Genomic DNA, 17997 nt, shown 5'->3' with positions numbered 1-17997 from the left:
AACGACGGTTTCATTATTGTACTGGTTTCTTTAGCCAAGTTAACGATTTAGTGTCATAAAATCTTTTTTGCTTTCAGTTTTCTGACATGCCATGTGAGTTTCATGCCAGAAATATCTCTTTATAACAATAGTAATGTTTTCATGTTAACACCTCACTGCACAGCGTCGCTCGCCTTTTTACAGTGTTTGGGCGTTTCTGGAGTGCAGGATTCGCCGTATCAGGCTTTTTGATTGTATAGAACGACGGTTTCATTATTGTACTGGTTTCTTTAGCCAAGTTAACGACTTAGTTGTCCATGTCATAAAATTTGTTTTGCTTTCAGTTTTCTGACATGAGAAGCGAGTTTCATGCCAGAAATGTCTGTTTATAACAATGGCAATGTATTCATGGTAACAGCTCACTTCACAGCGTCTCTGCCTTTTTACAGCGTTTGGGTACTTCTGGAGTGCAGGATCTGCCGTATCAGGCTTTCTGAGTGTATAGAATGACGGTTTCATTATTGTACTGGTTTCTTTAGCCAAGTTAACGACTTAGTTGTCCATGTCATAAAATTTGTTTTGCTTTCAGTTTTCTGACATGAGAAGCGAGTTTCATGCCAGAAATGTCTGTTGATAACAATGGCAATGTTTTCATGTTAACAGCTCACTGCACAGCGTCTCTCGCCTTTCACAGCGTTTGGGCACTTCTGGCTTGCTGTAACTGCCTTTTCAGTCTTTTTGAGAGTATAGAACGACGGTTTCATTATTGTACTGGTTTCATTAGCCAAGTTAATGATTTAGTTGTCCATGTCATAAAATGTATTTTGCTTTCAGTTTTCTGACATGACAAGTGAGTTTCATGCCAGAAATGTCTGTTTATAACAATGGTAATGGTTTCATGTTAACACCTCACTGCACAGCGTCTCTCGCCTTTTTTTTACAGCGTTTGGGCACTTCTGGCTTGCTGTAACTGCCTTTTCAGGCTTTTTGAGTGTATAGAACGACAGTTTGATTATTGTACTGGTTTCTTTAGCCAAGTTAATGATTTAGTTGTCCATGTCATAAAATGTGTTTTGCTTTCAGTTTTCTGACATAACAAGTGAGTTTCATGCCAGAAATGACAGAAACTGTCACGATATGTTCTCACACGGGAAAGGGTGGAGAGCCCTCTCTGGGTCGGGGATGAGCTCTTGCCTCAAGTGGAGGAGTTTAAGTATCTTGGGGTCGGAGTGATGGTACAAGGGAGCGGGAGATTGACAGGCGGATTGGTGCTGGGTCAGCAGTGATGCGGACTCTTTACCGGTCTGTTGTGGTAAAGAAAGAGCTGAGCCATAAGGCAAGGCTCTCGATTTACTGGTCGATCTACGTTCCCACCCTCACCTATGGTCATGAGCTTTGGGTAATGACCGAAAGAACGAGATCGCGAATACAAGCGGCCGAAATGAGTTTCCTCCGCAGGGTGGCTGGACTCTCCTTTAGAGATAGGGTGAGAAGTTCGGTCATCCGGGAGGGACTCGGAGTAGAGCAGCTGCTTCTTCACGTCGAGAGGAGCCAGTTGAGGTGGTTCGGGCATCTTGTTAGGATGCCTCCTGGACGCCTCCCTTGTTAGGACGCCTCCTGGATGCCTGACCCAGGACACGCTGGCGTGACTATATCGCCCAGCTGGCCTGGGAGCGCCTCGGAATCCTCGGAGCTAGTGGAAGTGGCTGGGGAAAGGGAGGTCTGGGCTTCATTGCTCAGGATGCTGCCCCCGCAACCTGAACCCCGGAGAAGCAGAAGATGATGGATGGATGGATGGATGGATGTCACGATTGGCCCCTCCCTGTCCTTTCCATGTGTTCGTGTTTTGGTTTAGTTCATGTACGTTTGTTTAGGTATCCGTAGTCCTGCCCCTCGTTTTGTAACTCCGCCCCTGATTGTTTTCACCTGTCCCTCATTTTCCCTGTATACCTAAGCCCTGTGTTTGCCTCTTGTGTTTGCTGGTATTTGTTTGATGTCTCGGTCTCCGTATGTTGTGTGCTTCTGGTTTGTCATCTCTGTCCCCCGATCTGTCCGTGTTGGCTATATGAACCTGGACTGTTTTGACCACGACCCTGGATTTGCCCCTAATAAATCTCGCTTATCTCAGCACATGCGTCCGCCTCCTCGCTCCATAGTTACAAATATGACTTGTTCCTCGTGTGATGCGTACATGACGGAGTGTTCTTTAGGATTATACTGGTTGTATATGATAACACTTTGATTTTCCTGTTTAAAGGGACTTCAAATAGTGTTATATCCAGAATCACACAAACACTTTTAACACGTTAGCCATCCTATTACTCCAATTTCCTACGCTCAGAAAGCCTGAAAAGGCATTGACAGCATGCCAGAAGCACGTGAATGCATTACGATGATTATAAACAAACATTTCTGACATAAAACATTCTAAATAGAGAACTAAGTCCTTAACATTTGTGAAGAAACCTGTCCAATAATGAAACCATCATTGTATACACTCAGAAAGCCTGAAAAGGCGTTTCCAGCACTCCAGAAGCACTTTCGAAAGGCTAGAAACGCTATGCAGTGTTGTCTTAGGGTGAAAATATTAAGATGCTTTTAAACAGACATTTCTGACATAAAACACGCTTAATATGTCATATAACTATTAAAAACCCATTCTGTGACCTTGTGACCTAAATCTTTAATGTGGTTTAAGAAACCTGTGCAATGATTAAACTGTCCTATATGCTCAGAAACATTGAATAGGCGCTTACAGCACGCCAGAAGCACGTATGCTTTCGAATTGCTTGAAACGCTACACTGTAAAAAATTTTAACTCTCCCCAACTTAAAATTTTCTAGTGACCCGTTGCACCTATTTTTTTTAGTTGGTCTAATTTATGTTCTGTGAGATGCATATTTTAAGTTCTGCTGACAACCCTAGAATTTTGGTCCAATTAAAGAAAATAAGTTGAGTCAATGAAATTTTATCTGTGAACCAAATACACCTAAGTTGGTCCAACTACATATTTTGCATTGTGTCAGCTCCATTTCTTTAGTTCAGTTAATTATTAAGCACTATCAAAGTTGACCAAACTGCCAATTTTATGCTGCATCAAGTAAATGTAAAATATACTAAATGTAATTAAAGGAAACACTGAAAATTAAACATACTTTTTAACAAATGCATTTATTTGCAAAAATATTAAAAATATCAGATTTTTATAGTTAACAGTGATAAAACATCTACTAGGCATATTAAAGCTGCTTTAAAACTAACAAATTACTTTAATAGATATATTAAATGGTTCCTTTATAGCAGCATTATTGCACTTGTGTGTGTCCATTTCAGTGGTATAGGTAGCAAAACTTTACAAAAATAAGTAGTAATAAAACAAACTCTTACTTTAAATACACACATTTGTGACAAATGTTGCCACTAGTGCCAGAACAGCAGTCAAACATCTGTGACATTCATGCAGAAATTAGTACAATACCTTGTACTTTAGAGAACAAAAGTTTTAGAAGGTTACGCTAACAGAAAAACTGAACATAAAGTGTGTGTGATTTTCTAAAAGTGGAATGAATATTTAACATTGAAGCTAGCAAAGAAGGAAACAACGACAATGCTGTTTTAAAAAAAACTGCAGCATTTACGACAAAGACAAGAACTAAAACAGTCTTTTTTTTTTAAAAGTGGAACAAAACCGAATCAAACCAAGTCATCTCAGCCATTTTAGATGGGTACTCTTAAATGAGTAGCAAACTGCTCCAAGCAGAGGTGAACATGGACAACATAAAATAAAAGCACCGCATTGTGTGTTGTAAGTCACAAAAAAAATTTAAAAATAAAAAAAATAACGCTTATGCGTGTAGTGATTACATGTGCACTAACTTGTTCTTTAGAGACTGCACTCTGGCTGTGCACTCGTTTCCAAGATGAAGGAACACTTTTTGGACCACTTCAAATGTGTATTTTAAGTCTTTTGGATATTCTATGTTTAGTGCATACAGAAGTCCAAAGAGCAGAATGAAGGCATTAGTGTAGTCAGGCCATAGTTATCCATTACTACCTCCTCTTCAAGCACAACTGCAACATTGACCACACTGGTCAGTGATCGCGATGGATCAGCACTCTCCTTCACCACTTCAAGAATTCCCATTTTCATGTTCTTTGTGTGGTCCTCCAATGCTTCAGCATCCTGTGGAAAACAAGAAACCTTGACTGACTGATATTTTCATATCATGCATCACTTGATTAAACTGTGTGTGTGTGTGTGTGTGTGTGTGTATATATATATATATATATATATATATATATATATATATATATATATATATACATACACACACACACACACACACACACACACACACATACATATATATCAGTAACTTTTTTTTTTATATTAGTGAGAAAAACAAATTACAAGTAAGGTCTTTGAAATGGAAGGCCTCTCCCTCATGTACAGTGGAAAACCCCAGAGGACAGTATATCTTCTATGTGCCGTCAAGTTTGTGGTCTGTGTCAAAATAATAAATTAAAAAACGGAAACAGTGGAGAGGTGGTTAATAGTGGCAACTTAAGATGCTGACCAGAACAAATCTTGCCCACGAAGAAGTGTATTTTCTTTGAAATACTTACCATCAAAACATGATGTGTAAAGACCTTGGGTGCTCTCTTGGATTGGAAACGTCTTCTCGAGTACTTCAGGCTTACTCAAAAGATTCTTCAATGTCTTGAGAACAGGGACATAAACAAATGTCTGTTTCTTTGCCCTGTTAAAAACATATCCAACAGGTTCAATCACATCAAAATTGGATTTAAAGTAATTGCTCCTCTTGTAGTCAGTCGATAAAGGACCATTTTCAGAGGTTTTGCTCAAAAATGGATTTGAATTGTGAAGAGCATCTCCAATGTCTGAAACAACTGACTGATCAAAATTGCAATTGTGTCTTCGCAGAACTTCCTCAATTGCACGACATGTGTTTACATTTGATATTGATAGAATATCATTCACACTGTCAAGTATGTGTTGAACGGCACTTGAAAAGGGCTGCAACCTTGTGTTCAACTATTTGCACAGTATCAACAGCTTCAAAGTCTGAAATGCCCCTTTCAGCATGCATTTCTCCTGCATCACTTTGTACACTTTGTGTTGAAGTTGTAGCAATCTCATTGCCTGTATTACCTGCATTACCTGCAGTACAGATGTCTGCAGATGTCTGGAAATCATGTACTGTGTGGTGTGGGTGCTTTTTGGACTTGAAGGTGGCGTTACTGTTACTACTAAAAAGACAGTTTGAAAATGGACATTGAACTCTCTCATGGTTTTGAAGATGTCTTCCTAAATGGCGAAGAAATGCTGCCTGGGAGCAAACATTCTTGAATTCACATAATTCACAACAAAATGTGACATTCTCTTTAAATTTGTCTGATTTAGAATGTATTCTCCACAAGTGTGTCTTTAATGCTCCTGTCGTTTTGAACGTATTAACACAATCTGGATAAAGCAAGGAAAACAATCTCTACCTGTCTGCCAATGATGAAGTCTGTAGTGCTTGAACAGGATGTCTTGCTCTGCAGCGAATTTACAGTAACGCCACTGCATTGGATTTCGACCTTGTGAATGAAGACAAACAATAAAGAGGAAATAAATAATAAATTATTTTGTTAATAATGTCTGTATGCGGAATACAAAAGTTGTATGGCACACAGAAAAACATGGCTGAAAAAAATCTGAAAAATGCTTCCAATCTATAGCCCAAGTACTTATTTATACAGTGCATCCGGAAAGTATTCACAGCGCTTCACTTTTTCCACATTTTGTTTTGTTACAGCCTTATTCCAAATTTAATTATATTAATCTTTTTCCTCAAAATTCTACACAAAATACCCCATTGTGACCATGTGAAAAAAGTTTTCTCGAGAGTTTTGAAAATGTATTAAAATTAAAAAACAAAGAAATCATATTTACATAAGTATTCACAGCCTTTGCCATGAAGCTCAAAATTGAGCTCAGGTGCATCCTGTTTCCACTGATCATCCTTGAGATGTTTCTACAGCTTAAATGGAGTCCACCTGTGGTTGATTGGACATGATTTGGAAAGGCACACACCTGTCTATATAAGGTCCCACAGTTGACTGCATGTCAGAGCGCAAACACCAAGCATGAAGTCAAAGGAATTGTCTGTAGACCTCCGAGACAAAATTGTCTCGAGGCACAAATCTGGGGAAGGATACAGAAAAATTACTGCTGCGTTGAAGGTCCCAATGAGCACAGTGGCCTCCATCATTCGTAAATGGAAGAAGTTCGGAACCACCAGGACTCTTCCTAGAGCTGGCCGGCCGTCTAAATTGAGCGATCGGGGGAGAAGGGCCTTGGTCAGGGAGGTGACCAAGAACCCAATGATCACTCTGTCAGAGCTCCAGCGTTCCTCCGTGGAGAGAGGAGAACCTTGCAGAAGGACAACCATCTCTGCAGCAATCCACCAATCAGGCCTGTATGGCAGAGTGGCCAGGCGAAAGCCACTCCTTAGTAAAAGGCACAAGGCAGCCCGTCTGGAATTTGCAAAAAGGCACCTGAAGGACTCTCAGACCATGAGAAACAAAATTCTCTGGTCTGATGAGACAAAGATTGAACTCTTTGGTGTGAATGCCAGGCGTCATGTTTGGAGGAAACCAGGCACTGCTCATCACGAGGCCAATACCATCCCTACAGTCAAGCATGGTGGTGGCAGCATCATGCTATGGGGATGTTTCTCAGCAGCAGGAACTGGCAGACTAGTCAGGATAGAGGGAAAGATGAATGCCGCAATGTACAGAGACATCCTGGATAAAAACCTGCTCCAGAGCGCTCTTGACCTCAGACTGGGGCGACGGTTCATTTTTCAGCAGGACAACGATCCGAAGCACACAGCCAAGATCTCAAAGCAGTGGCTTCAGGACCACTCTGTGAATGTCCTGGAGTGGCCCAGCCAGAGCCCAGACTTGAATCCGATTGAACATCTCTGGAGAGATCTGAAAATGGCTGTGCACAGACGTCTCCCATCCAACCTGATGGAGCTTCAGAGGTACTGCAAAGAAGAATGGGCAAAACTGCCTAAAGATAGGTGTGCCAAGCTTGTGGCATCATATTCAAAAAGACTTGAGGCTGTAGTTGCTGCCAAAGGTGGTTCTACAAAGTATTAAGCAAAGGCTGTGAATACTTATGTAAATATGATTTCTTTGTTTTTTAATTTTAATAAATTTTCAAAACTCTCGAGAAAACGTTTTTCACATGGTCACAATGGGGTATTTTGTGTAGAATTTAGAGGAAAAAGATTAATTTAATTCAATTTGGAATAAGGCTGTAACAAAACAAAATGTGGAAAAAGTGAAGCGCTGTGAATACTTTCCGGATGCACTGTACATAATTAAACAAATGTTTAATTTAAACACAGAACAAGCCAGCTAAGCCAACCTACCATTAGTCTGCATTCTAACAGTTTGCCCAAGTGGTGTTGAGTTCAAATCGAAGTGAACAGTTCACACAAATAAATTTAGTAACCCACACCACAGCTGGCTTGCTAGAACTAGTCCGGAGAGTAGCTAACAGAGGGGCTGGTTAGCTAGAACTAGTCCGGAGAGTAGCTAACAGAGGGGCTGGTTAGCTAGAACTAGTCCGGAGAGTAGCTAACAGAGGGGGCTGGTTAGCTAGAACTAGTCCGGAGAGTAGCTAACAGAGGGGCTGGTTAGCTAGAACTAGTCCGGAGAGTGCAACGTTAGTTAACTAGCTTTGATAGGAGTTGCGTTTGAAAGTATGTTTGAAGACCTCATTCAAAGTTTGAACTCAACAAACACCAATAAATTAGTTGTGTTAGGTTAATAAAACTCACATGAACGTCTCTCAAGGTACTTTGGAGTCTTCTGGGCTGGTTGTAAAATACTGGGTCTTCGTCTTCATTTTGGTCTAGAAAGCGCCAGAAATACGTCCCTCTTGTGCGCATGCGCAGTAGTTTCACTGTCGCTCACCCAACAGAGTTTTTTTCTTTGGACTTAACGCGTTGACTGAAAACAGAAATGTTCATTCACTGAATATAAAATTCTATGTCGCATGGTAAAAATGCTGCAGATGATGGTACAACCTATTTTTTGTTTTTGGGGTAACTATTTTTATATTTCATGTTGTGCCTATGTTTATTTTTAAATACACAGGACAAATATTTTTTACAGTGTATGAAGTGTTCTCTTTATGTGAAAACATTATGATGACATATAGACATTTCTGACATAAAATGCACTTGATATGTCATAGAACTCAAATAAAATCACATTTCATGAGATAAACACTTAAATCGTTAACTTGGCTGAAGAAACTTGCACAATCATGAAATCGTCATTCTGTACGCTCAAAAACACTAAAAAGGCGCTTACAGCATGCCAGGAAGCGCCTAAATGCTTTTGAATGGCTAGAAACACTATGAAGTGTTCTCTTTATGTGAAAACATTACGATGATTATAAATAGACATTTCTGACATAAAACACACTTGATATGTCATAGAACTAAAATAAAATCACATTTTATGAGATAGAGACTTAAATCGTTAACTTGGCTGAAGAAACCTGCACAATCTTGAAATCGTCGTTCTGTATGCTCAGAAAGCCTGAAAAGATGTTTCCAGCACTCCAGAAGCACACAAACGCTTTAGAAACACTCGAATCGCTGAGCAGTAATCTCTTACCATGAAAATATTAAGATGATTATAAACAAACATTTCTGATATGAAACACCCTTGATAAGTCATATAACTGGATTAAAATCACATTTAATGAAAATATTGAACTAAGTCCTTAACTTTTTTGATGAAACCTATCCAACAATGAAACCCTCGTTCTATATGCTTTAGAAAGCCTGAAATGGCATTTCCACCACTTCAAAAGCACCCAAACGCTTTACAAAGGCTAGAAACGCTATGCAGTTTCTTCGTAAGGTGACAACACTGCATAGAGAACTAAGTCTTTAAGTTTTGTGAAGAAACCTGTCCAATAATGAAACTGTCGTTGTATACACTCAGAAAGCCTGAAAAGGCGTTTCCAGCACTCCAGAAGTGCCCAAAGGCTTTAGAAAGGATAGAAACGCTATGCAGTGTTCTCTTAAGGTGAAAATATTAAGATGCTTTTAAACAGACATTTCTGACATAAAACACACTTGATGTCATATAACTGTATTAAAAACATATTTTGTGACCTAGTGACCTAAATCTTTAACTTGGTTTAAGAAACCTGTGCAATGAGTAAACTGTTCTATACGCTCAGAAACACTGAAAACGCACTTACAGCACACCAGAAGCGCCTAAACGCTTTCAAATAGCTAGAAATGCTATGAAGTGTTCTCTTTATGTGAAAACATTACAATGATTATTAATAGACATTTCTGACATGAAACACACTTGATATGTCATAGAACTCAAATAAAATCACATTTTATGAGATAGAGACCTAAATCGTTAACTTGGCTGAAGAAACCTACACAATCATGAAATCGTCGTTCTATACACTCAGAAAGCCTGAAAAGGCGTTTCCAGCACTCCAGAAGTGCACAAAAGGTTTAGAAAGGCAAGAATCGCTGAGCAGTAATCTCTCACCATGAAAATATTACGATGATCATAAACAAACATTTCTGAAATAAAACACCATTGATAAGTCATATAACTGAACTAAAATCACATTTTTTGAAATAAAGAACTAAGTTCTTAAGTTTTGTGATTAAACCTGTCCTATAATGAAACCATCATTGTATATGCTCAGAAAGCCTGAAAAGGCATTTCCAGCTCTTCAAAAGCGCTCAAACGCTTTACAACGCTATGCAGTGTTTTCTTAAGGTGAAAATGTTAAGATGTGTTATATGACATTTAATATGTCATATAACTGAATTAAAAACACATTTTATGACATAGTGACCTAAATATTTAACTTGTTTGAAGAACCCTGTGCAATGATTAAACAGTTGTTGTATACGCTCAGAAACACTGAAAAGGCGCTTACAGCACGCCAGGAAGCACCTAAACGCTTTCGAATGGCTAGAAATCACAGTGTTATCATATCAGACCACCATTTTCCTGAAGAACACTCTGTATTCATGATACGAGGAACAAGTGATATTATTGTAGGAATTTGGAGTAATGGGATGGCAAACTTGTGAAAAGTGTGAATTAGGTTTTGTGTAGACCACAATTAAAGACTTGTAAATTAAATTGTGTAGACCACAATTGTGTAGTCCCATTAAACAGGCAAATAAAAGTGTTATCATATCCAACTAGCATAATCCTAAAAAACTCTCCGTCATATACTCATGATATAAAAAACATGATATTATGGTAAGAATTTGGAGTAATGGGATTGCAAACTTGTGAAAATGTGAATTTGGTTCTGTATAGACCACAATTTGGAGTCCCACAACACAGTTAAATCAAAGTGTTATCAACTTAGACAAGCACCTTCCTCAAGAACACTCTCTCCTGTACTTATTGTATGAGGAACAGGTTATCACCTGTAGAAATTAAGGGTGATTGGATGGGAAACTTATGAATAGTGTCTATTCAGCTCTAGACTGACCACAATTTGAAGTCCCATAAAATAGGGAAATCAAAGGGTTTTCATATCATACCACTACATTCCCAAAGAACACACTCTCAGGTACTCATGGTATGAGGAACAAGTGACAATACAGTAGGAATTTGGAGTAGTGGGATGGTGAACATGTGAAAAGTGTCCGTGTGATTCTGTATATACCATTATTTGAAGTCCCATAAAACAGGCATATCAAAGTGTTATCATATCAGACCACCATATTTCCAAAAAACACTGTATCAAGTACTCATGGTATGAGTACCAAGTGTTTTTACTGTAGGAATTTGGAGTAATGTGATGACAAACTTGTGAAAAGTACTTGTTTGATTATGTGTATACCACTATTTGAAGTCCCACAAAAAGGCCAATCAAAGTGTTTTCATATCGACCACCATATTCCTAAATAACACTCTCTCATGTTATGAGGAAGAAGTGAAATTACTTTAGGAATTTGGAGTAATGGGATGGCAAACTTTTGAAAAATGTGAATTTGCTTCTGTATAGAATAAAATTTGAGGTCCCACAAAATAGGCAAATCAGAGTGTTATCATATCAGACCACCGTATTCCCGAAGAACATTGAATCATGGTATGAGGAACAATTGATTTTACATTAGGAATTTGGAGTAATCGGATGGCAAACTTGTGAAAAGTGTGAATTTGGTTGTGTATAGAATATTATTTGTAGTCCAATAAAAAAATCCAGTCAAAGTGTTTTCATATCATACAACCATATCCCCAAAGAGCACTCTCTCAGGTACTCATGGTATGAGGAACAAGTGACAATACAGTAGGAATTTGGAGTAATGGGATGGCAAATGTGAAAAGTGTCCGTGTGATTCTGTATATACCATTATTTGAAGTCCCATAAAACAGGCAAATCAAAGTGTTATCACATCAGACCACCATATTTCCAAAAAACACTGTATCGTGTACTCATGGTACCAAATGTTTTTACTGTGGGGTAATGAGATAGGAAACTTGTCAAAAGTGTCTATTCGGGTCTATACAGACTATAATTTGTACTCCCATAAAAATTGCAAATCAGAATGTTATCAGACCACAATATTCCTGAAGAACATTCTCTCATGTATTCATGATTTGAGAAACAAGTGATATTACTGTCGGAATTTGGAGTAATGGGTGGCAAACTTGTACAAAGTTTCTATGTGATTCTGTATATTCAAGTCCCATGAAACAGGCAAATCAAAGTGTTATCATATCTGACCATCACATTCCTAAAGCACTGTCTATTGTATACTCATTGTATGAGGAACAAGTGATATTACTGTAGGAAGTGGGAGTAATGGTTTGGAAAACTTGTGAAACGTTAATATTCGGTTCTATACAGACCACAATCTGAAGTCCCATAAAACAGGTAAATCACTATGTTCATATGAGACCACCATATTCCTGAAGAATACTCCCTCCTGTATTCATGATATAAGGAACAAGTCATATTACTGTAGGGGTTTGGAGTAATGGGATGGCAAACTTGTGAAAAGTGTATGTCTGATTCTGTATATACCACTATTTGAAGTCACAATAAACAGGCAAATCACAATGTTATCATATCAGACCATGATATTCCTGAAGAAAACTCTATCCTATATTCTTGGTATAAGGAACAAGTGATATTACTGTAGGAATTTGGAGTAATGGGGTGGCAAACTTGTGAAAAGTGTGAATTAGGTTTTGTGTAGATCACACTTTGAAGTCCCATAAAAAGGCCAGTCAAAGTGTGATCATATCCATCCAAGAGCTTCCCGAAGAAAAGTGGATCTTATACTCATGGTATGAGTCCCAAATCCTTTTACAGCAGGAATTTGGAGTAATGGGATAGCAAACTTGTGAAAAGTGTCTATTCGGTTCTATAAAGACTACAATTTGAAGTCCCATAAAACAGGTAAATCACAGTGTTATCACATCAGCCCACAATATTCCTGAAGAACACTCCTGCATTCATGGATTGAGAAACAAGTGATATTACTGTAGGAATTTTGAGTAATGGGGTGGCAAACAATGTGTCTGTGTGATTCTGTATACACCTCTATTTGAAGTCCCATGAAACAGGCAAATCAAAGAGTTATATCTATGCTACTACTATATCATATTACTGTAGGAAATTAGAGTAATGGTTTGGAAATCTTGTGAAAAGTGTGAATTTGTTTCTGTATAGACCACAATTTGACATCCCATAAAAGAGGCAAATCAGAGTGTTATCATATCAGACCACGATTTTCCTGAAGAACAATCTCTCATGTATTCATTCTATTAGAAACAAATGACATTGCACTAAGCATTTGAAGTAATGGGATGGCAAACCCGTGAAATGTGTGAATTCGGTAGTGTACAGACCACAATTTGGAGTCCCGTAAAACAGGCAAATCAAAAGTTTTATCAACTAAGAGAAGTATATTCCTCAACAACACTCTCTCCTCTACTCATCATATAAGGAACAGATCATATTACTTTAGGAATTTGGAGTAATTGGATGGCAAACTTGTGAATAGTGTCTTCTCAGCTCTAAACAGACCACAATTTGAAGTCCCATAAAATAGGCAACTCAAAGTGTTTTCATATCAGATCACCATATTCCCAAAGAAAACTCTCTCAGGTATTCGTGGTATGAGGAACAAGTTATAATACAGTAGGAATTATGAGTAATGGGATGGCACACCTGTGAAAAGTGCATGTGTGATTCTGTATATACCACTATTTGAAGTCCCATTAAAGAGGCAAATCAAAGTGTTATCATATCAGATAACAATATTTCCAATATGATGGTCACGAATGATAACACTTTGATTTACCTGTTTTATGGGACTTCAAATAGTGGTATATACAGAATCACACACACACACTTTTCATAAGTTGTCCACCCCATTACTCCAAATTCCCACAGTAATATCAATTGTTCCTCATCGCACGAATACCTGAGAGAGTGTTGTTCAGGAATATTGTGGTCTGATATGATAACACTCTGATTTACCTGTTTTATGGGAGTTCAAATTGTGGTCTCTGCAGAAGTGAATATACAATTGTCACAAGTTTGCTATCCCCTTACTCCAAATTCCTACAGTAAAAGCACTTGGTACTTATACCATGAGTACATGATACAGTGTTTTTTGGAAATATGGTGGGCTGATATGTTGCGATGGACTGGCGACCTGTCCTGGGTGTATCCTGCCTTCCGCCCAATGACTGCTGGGATAGGCTCCAGCACCCCCCCGCAACCCTGACGGAGAAGCGGCTTAGAAAATGGATGGATGGATGATATGATAACACTTTCATTTGCCTGTTTTATAGGACGTCAAATATTGGTATATACAGAATCACACAGGCACTTTTCACGTTTGCCATCCCATTACTCCAAATTCCTACTGTATTGTCACTTGTTCCTCATACCATGAGTACATGAGAGAGTGTTCTTTGGGAATATTGTGGTCTGATGTGAAAACACATTGGCTTGCCTCTTTTATGGGACGTCAAATTCTGGGCTATACAGAAACGCATTCACACTTTTCACAAGTTTGCCAATCCATTACTTCAATTTCCAGTCATATCAATTCTTCCTCAGACCGTGAGTACATGAAAGAGTGTTCTTTAGGAATATTGTGGTCTGATGTGAAAACACTTTGATTTGCCTGTTTTATGTATCTTCAAATATGGTCTGTATAGAACCGAATAGACACTTTTTAGAAACTTTTTCAAGTTTGCAATCCCATTACTCCAAATTCCTACTTTAAAAGTACTTTGTACTCAAACCATGAGTACATCATATAGTGTTTTTTTTGGAATATGGTGGTTTGATATGATCACACTTTGATTGGCCTGTTTTATGGCACAAATAGTGCTATTTATAGAATCACACATACACTTTTCACATGTTTACCATCCCATTACTCCAATTCCTAGAGTAATATCACTTGTGCCTCATGACATGAATACATGAGAGAGTCTTCTTCAGGAATATGGTGGTCTGATATGATAACACTCTGATTTGCCCCATCTGATTTGGATGCGAAATTGTAGTCTATGCAGAAATGAATTCACACTTTTCACAAGTTTGCCATCCCATTACTCTAAATTCCTAGAGTAATATCATGTGTGCCTCATTCCATGAATACATGAGAGAGTGTTGGAGTAAGGGAATGGCAAACTTCTGAAATGTGTTAGTTAGGTTTTGTGTAGACCACAATTTGAAGTCCTATAAAAAGGCCAATCAGTGTGTGATCATATCAGTCCAAGACATTCCGGAAGAAAACTGGATCATGTAGTCATGGTATGAGTAACAAGTGCTTTTACAGTAGGAGTTTGGAGTAATGGGATAGCAAACTTGTGAAAAGTGTCTATTCGGTTCTATACAGACCACAATTTGAAGACCCATAAAACAAGTGTCACAGTGTTATCATATCAGTCCACCATATTCCCGAAGAACACTCTCTTATGTGTTCATGGTATGAGGAATATATGATGTTACAATCTGGAGTAATAGGATTTCAGACTTGTGAAAAGTGTGAATTTGGTCCTGTACAGACCAATTTGTCCCATACAACAGGCAAATCATAGTGCTATTAACTCAGACAAGCATTTTCCTCAAGATCAATGTTGTTAGTTTGTTAATACTGTTACTACATGCTCTAAATTGTCTTTATTTTGAAAGGTGTTCTTACACTCTGATCCTCTGTGTCCTGGTGCTTGTTACTGCGCATGTCACAACAATAAAAAATGTTCCCACTCGTGAACTAGACTGATGCCCCACGCTTCTTTCCTCTGTGAGTTTAATATCTGGTGGCACATACAGAGCTGCTGCGTATCTATATCTAGTAACAGGTTATGGGCCCAGAAAGCCCCAGAGATAAAGTTTTGAAAAAGTTTGAAGCCGCAGATATTCGCAACGTACTGCATACTTCGGCAAGGACCCGCTAGCTTGATTGCTACACCATGTGCGCAGAGAGGATGGAACAACCAAGCACTCGCTGGTCCAGACTCGTTTTTGTCAGAGATGAAAAAGGATCTGAACTGTGGGAGACAAAATTCGTAGGACATTTACGCTTACAAGGGTTTAAGGATACTATTTTGTACGAGCCTGAGGACGAAGAGGAAGGCGACACGGAGAAAAACGCTGTACCTTATGTCGAGTTGATTCAGTTTTTGGATGATAAAAGCCTGAGTTTGTTCATGAGAGAAGCGGCCAACGATAGGCGAGAGGCATTGAGAATACTATGGACATATTACGCAGGTAAAGGAAAGCCACATATAATAAGCCTTTAAACTGAACTGACCAACCTACAGAAATCAAGCAACGAGAGTTTTACCAAATATATGAATCAAGCGGCGACTATTATAACAGCACTGAGAGATGCCGGTGAAACGATGAGTGATGATCTACTCATAGTAATGGTGCTAAAAGGCCTACCAGAGTTATATTTATATTTATATATATTTATATAATATTATTTTCAGATTTCAAAACAAAGTTATGTTGCTTTGAACACACAGAGAAAATGTGTGGACCATCGAGTGAGGACAATGTAATGAAAATACAATCAAAGTCTTATCCCACTTCAACGATACAAGATAAAGATAAAAATGAGGCAAAAATAATATGCTTCAAAAGTGGACTTAAACGGCATAAAGCCAGGGCTTGTCAACACAAGCAGTGGTGCAGTTATTGCAAAAGCACCACACACAGAGATGCAAATTGCAGAAGAAGACAGAGACAGGACAATATAAGACAAGTTTCGGAGGAGGAAACTGGCAACAACTCCTATGCGAGTTCCTAACCAAGGTCAGAGATGTGGACATCAGACCGGGATGAGAAGTCAAGCTGAAAGGGCTGATGGTAGATGCTGGGGTGACCTCACATATCATCACAGATGTGACCAAGTTTAAGAGCTTTGATGAGACCTTCAAGGTGGGGACACACTACGTGGAGCTAGCAGATGGCACCAAGTGCAAGGGCGTGGCCAAGCGCAGAGGAGACACAGAGGTGCTCCTGATCGACAATAAGGGACGTCGCCATCCAGCAACACTAAGGAGTGCGTTGTTCATCCCATCTTATCCACAGGATATCTTTTCTGTGAAGCTTGCTACAGCACGTGGAGCAACAGCAATCTTCAAGGAAGGGAAAGACATTTTGAAACACAAAGATGGTACTGTTTTCCCCATTAATGTGCAGAACAAGCTACTTTACTACCTCTCTACTGTGAAAGATGAAGGTAATGACCAATGTAATGGGTGTTTTGACTTACAGACATGGCATGAGATACTAGGCCACTGTAATTATGATGACATACAAAAGTTACCAAAAATGGTTGATGGCATGATCATTAAGGGTAAAGTTGAAAAACCGTGATGTGTGTATCTAAGGGAAGTTTGTAAAGACAAGAAAAGAGATGGCTACAAATTTGCATCATCATTCACTGATAGTGCAGTTCCAGTGCAGTTTTTGTGTATTCTCTCAAAAACAAGTGACACAGTGTACCCCACACAGAAGTTCTTTGCAGACACTACCCCCTATGGGAAGATTATGTGTATCAGATCTGACAATGGTACTTTATGTCAAATAAATACTTTTTTTACCATACTTTTCTGAACAAAAAGGGCATAAGACATGAAACGTCAGCGCCATATTGACCACGCCAGAACGGCACTGCCGAGCGTAACTGTTTGATATGGCTAGGTGTGTGCTCATTGAGAGTCCAAAGACATTGTGGCCTTATGCTGTACAGACAGCAGCAGTAGTCAGAAATTTGTGTTTTAATATTTGCACAAAACAAACAGCTTACTTAATACTGACAGGAAAGAAACCAGACATTTCGAGAATGCAAAAATTTGGCTCAGTGTGCTATGCATACAAGCATGACAAAAAGAAACTAGACACAAGATGTGAGAAGGGGATCTTCATTGGGTATGACAAGAATAGCCCAGCTTACTTAGTTTATTACCCTGTGAGTGACAAAGTACAAAAACACAGATTGCTGAAGTTTGTGCCTAAGAAAACTGTAGAGCAGCAAACACAAACAGTCCTGACTCATGATGATGACTTTGAAGTTATTAGGACGGACAGATCCACACTAAAACCAGACTTGACATCAGAGAATACTCAGGATGACCCAGAAGTGATTAACCCTGAAGGAAAAAGTGAGGTACAGACTGGAGAAAGTAACTGTGAGAGATACCCTACAAGAGTTAGAAAGAAGCCAGGTTACTTGAGTGAGTACGTGACAGATGTGGACAGTGACGACATGAGAGTGTTCTTCAGAAATTTTGTGGTCTGATAACACTCTGATTTGCCTATTTCAATTGACCTCAAATTTTCGTCTATACAGAAAAAAATTCACACTTCACAAGTTTGCAATCCCTTTACTCCAAATTCCTATTGTAAAAGCACTTGGTACTCAAACCATGAGAACATGA

At 38.8% G+C, this 17997-nt stretch overlaps 1 long non-coding RNA gene across 2 annotated transcripts; it reads right to left on the bottom strand.

Annotated features, from left to right (window-relative positions):
- Window positions 1-3218: 3218 nt before the first annotated feature.
- LOC108418325 lies at window positions 3219-9591 on the bottom strand. 2 transcript variants are annotated; one of them, XR_005130554.1, is made up of 5 exons: window positions 7839-9591; window positions 5494-5583; window positions 4606-4739; window positions 4391-4483; window positions 3219-4162 (listed from the first exon to the last, which is right to left on the bottom strand). It is a non-coding gene; the product is annotated as an uncharacterized LOC108418325 (long non-coding RNA). The 2 variants fall into 2 exon arrangements; XR_005130555.1 differs by having other exon boundaries at window positions 4606-4699; window positions 7839-9590.
- Window positions 9592-17997: the final 8406 nt, after the last annotated feature.

Source organism: Pygocentrus nattereri, chromosome 8, assembly GCF_015220715.1.
Source record: "Pygocentrus nattereri isolate fPygNat1 chromosome 8, fPygNat1.pri, whole genome shotgun sequence".
NCBI lineage: Eukaryota > Metazoa > Chordata > Actinopteri > Characiformes > Serrasalmidae > Pygocentrus > Pygocentrus nattereri.
The sequence above is the reverse complement of the archived record's forward strand: the minus strand, read 5'-3'. Positions and strand labels throughout refer to the sequence as shown.